General features: G+C 48.6%; 1 pseudogene; it reads right to left on the bottom strand.

The window, feature by feature from the left end:
* The window catches only part of LOC110335974, a 100856-nt pseudogene that overhangs the window by 84184 nt on the left and 12587 nt on the right, over positions 1–4085 (bottom strand).

Raw genomic sequence — 4085 nt, 5'->3', positions numbered from 1 at the left:
AGACTTCTCTCCTGAGAAACCGTCCTTCATTTCTAATAAGCATTCCTTCAGTGGCCCACTTTCCAATTGCACCACTCGGGTGCTTAGGCCAGAGATTTGCTACAAGTTAAAGGCCAGCCTGCTATAGCCACTAAAAGCTGAGACCCTGTCTCAAAAACAAAAGAAAAAAGAAAACTGCCCCAAATCTGCCAGTAAACCTTGTATCTCTCCTGCTCAGACGTCTATGGTGCGTCCCTATCGCCAAAAGAATAACAGCGGTTCTTGAGCTTGGGTGCAACACTCATCAGTCTGCAGGCCACACTGTGGGCCACCCAGAAAGGCCCTTGGACTCAGCAGCCCCAGTCTCTTCTCAGCAAGGCTGCCAGACAGTGTCTGTTGTCCTGCAGCGCCCTCTGATGGCTCTGGTGAAACTCCGCTTATTCTGGGATTGGCAGAGGAAAGTGACTGGGACAGTAGTAGACCTGTGTGCCAGCGCTCAAAGGTTCCACCCGCAGCCACAGCCTGCCGCCCTCTGCGAGCAGCATTATCTCCGGCTTCCGGCGCGGCTCCTTGTCACCTGGCAGCACACGGAAGCGCAGCAGCATGAAGGAACCACGTTCCATAAATTAGGAGTTGTTGGGCCTGTGATCATCCAGAGAAGTCAGGGATCTTTGGTTCATATCAACCAGCTGGACTCCATAACTCTAACCACTGGGTGGGTCCCTGGCAGCCCCTGCTTGTGCTTTGCAATCTACAAGGGCAGACTCGCGCCTATTTACTTACTAAGAAAGCCAGGGCAAAGTAGATGGGTTATTGTGCTTGTGTGCTCAGCGGCTCCACCCGCAGCCACAGCCCGCCCTCTGCGCGCAGGATCAGCTCTGGCTTCAGGCGTGGCTCCTTGTCATCTGGCAGCACACGGAAGCGCAGCAGCGTCAGCGTCAGCGCCAGCGCCACCTTCATCTTGCTCATGGAGAAAGTCTGTCCTATGCAGTTCCTGCGGAGAGACAGGTTAGGGACTCTTACTGCAGTGAGACTTAACCAGCCCTCAAAGTTTGAACTTGACCTGGTCCCTGTCGCGCCTCGCCAGCCTGAGTGGCAGAAGGTACGCTGAAGCTCCTGGGACGCCAAGTGTTGTGTTGCCAATCCCAAAGCTCTCTCAGACTCAGCGCCCAAGACAGGGTTCTGAGCACAGGGCCCCCACCTTTCACTTTCCACCCCTGGCTTTCTAGATCTTTGCACATACCCTGAGTAGAGGGCAGGAAGGAGACCCAGAACCTGACCATCCCAACTTCCCCTGTCCCCACTGTCAGCCCCTCAGACACCCCAACCCTCTCACCTCACTTGTGCCCGGCAGAAAAGGGAATAAAAGCCAGAGGAGACCTCTTCTGTGGGTTTTCTGGGTCGAAGCGGAAGGGGTCATAGACCTGCAGGTCAACCAAGACTAGGCTTATGGGTCTCGTCTCTATTCACCCAGAGACAGTCCCAGAAAAGATGGATATGGAAACAGAAGAGTGACAAAACTGGTTTTCCAGGTAAGGGCCACACCTCTTCCCCGGGTTCCAGAATTAGAGAGTGGGAGGGGTCGCACCTCAGGGTCTGGCCAGACTTTAGGGTTGTGATGAACCCTGAAGATGCTGATGATACAGTCGGTTCCTTTGGGACAAGAAAAAGTCAGTGCTGCCCCCTTGGGAACCACCAGGAGCCACCTCCCCATACAGTCCACACCTTTAGGGATGACCCAGCCATCTGGGAGCACGTCTTGGGTGCAGCAACGGGGAAATGACCGTAACTGGGGGATGCAGCCGCAGACTCTCCTTGATGCACATGCAGCTGGGCCAGGTCGTCCCTAAGGAACCACCACGTAATTATCCAGGGTGTAAAAACAAAGTCCTAGCCTGCTAGAATGTTCGTAATTAGCGCCCATGTTCAACGACCTGAATTCAGTAGCCAGATCACACAAGGTATGAAGAGAGAACCAACTCCTGTCCAAGAGTTGTCTTCTAATCGCCACATGCCATGGACTTCACACACACACACACACACACACACACACACACACACACACACCTGTAATGCATATAGTACTGGCCAGCCTCACTGCCACTTGTTGAAACTCTTACTGCTTCACTGTGATCATGAGTCTAAAAACAAAGTTAATTTAAGATGAATCAAAAATATTTTTTCATTATTTTTATTTGTGTGGGTATGTATTGTGTAAGCCAGAGGCCACCCTTGAGCACCTTTCTCTATCCCTCTACATTTCTGTGTTGAGACACTGTCTCTCACTGAAATGAGAACTGAGTATTTTTTTAAAGATTTATTTATTTATTATATATAAATACACTGTAGCTGTCCTCAGACACTCCAGAAGAGGGTGTCAGATCTTGTTACGGATGGTTGTGAGCCACCATGTGGTTGCTGGGATTTGAACTCCAGACCTTCGTAAGAGCAGTCGGGTGCTCTTACCCAGTGAGCCATCTCACCAGCCCGAGAACTGTGTATTTTGATTTGACTGGCTGGCCAGCACAATCCCATCTCCTGCCCCCATGTTCCAATGCTGGCATAGCCTTTTTACATGGAGTCTGGGAACTCAAACTGAAGTCCTCATACTATCAGCAAGTACATTGCCCATGGAGCCATTACCCCAGCCACGTTTTGTGGATTTTACTTTGTTTTGTCATGTTGTGTCCTATGTAATCTTGGTTAGCCAGAACTCCAGGCTGGCCTCGATCTCAGAGCTCCACTTGCCTTTGTCTCCCATATCTTGGACTTAAAAGCTTGTGCCACCTGTGCCTGGATATATTCTGTTTTTGTTTTTGTCAACAAGTTCTCACGTAGCCCATGCTGGCCTTGAACCCCTGGTATAGGCAAGGATGGTTTTGAACTCCTGGCAAGGATGGTTTTGAACTGATCCTTAGGCCTCCACCTCATAAGTGCTAAGAGTGAGCCACCATGCTTACCTCTGAATCAAAGATTAAAGCATTAGAAAACCAAAAATAGTGGAGAAATTAACTTGATATTTATATTTTAGAAATATTTCTTTTTAAAACCATACTTATTGAAAGATACCAAGAACAAAGAGGATATCTTTAACTGTTTTTTTTTTCATTTATTTAACATGAGAGGCCTTTAAAAATTAAATGGAGGCACTCAAGACTCAGAAGGTGGACGAGGGGGATCACCATTTCAAGACCAGCTTAGGCTCCCCTGAGGTGACAGCCAGCCTGAGCTTGGGGACTGTGTGCCAGCCTGAGCTTGGGGACTATGTGAAGAAGATTAGTAAGAGTGTGCGCCACTGTCCTAGAGGACCCAACTTCACTTCCTAGCACCCACACAGAGCAGCTCACAACTACTGCTACCCCAGCTCCAGGGGATTTGACACCTTTTGGCTGTCAAGGGCACTCACGCTCACGTGTACACACCCACACACAGACAGAAATAAAAGTCAATCTTTTTTAAAGTGAGTAAGTTAAAAATAAATGTTTGTCTGTTCTGACTAGGGTGGAATTTCCCACTATCGTGCATTTGTGTGAGAATAAACGTGCAGCATGTATTGTTGACCACACCTGAGCTAGGGAGGGAGCAGCACTGACTGACTGCAATTCTGTACCCACGTCTCAGATCCTTACCAGACTGACTGAGGAGAATAAAAAAACAACAACAACAAAGTTCAAATAAAATAGCACAAGTGACAGCTTTGTGACAGAACACCAAAAGCTTGAACTTAAATACCAGAAGGAAGAGGCAGTATTATTCCCAAAAATCAAGAAAAAAATCTGTATGTCTTAAGATACCATGAACCACAATAGTATTCAAGAAAGTCATTCATGGGTCTCTAGGATCCTGTCTGTCTGTTATCATGAGTGTGTGTGTGTGTGTGTGTGTGTGTGTGTGTGTGTGTGTGTGTAAATAGTGCAAGCAACAAGCAAAGGATACATAACCCAAGAGAAAAGTAGATAGAGGATATGATCTAGGAATTCACAGGGGTCAGCCCGTAGAGATGGAAGAAGCAATGTCCAGGAGGTAGACAGAGGGGAGGAGGAGGGGGACGAGGGGGAGGAGGAAGAAGAGGACAAGGAGGAGGGAGAGGACGAGGAGGGGGAGGA

The sequence above is a fragment of the Mus pahari genome, chromosome 18, assembly GCF_900095145.1.
Source record: "Mus pahari chromosome 18, PAHARI_EIJ_v1.1, whole genome shotgun sequence".
Lineage (NCBI taxonomy): Eukaryota > Metazoa > Chordata > Mammalia > Rodentia > Muridae > Mus > Mus pahari.
The sequence above is the reverse complement of the archived record's forward strand: the minus strand, read 5'-3'. Positions and strand labels throughout refer to the sequence as shown.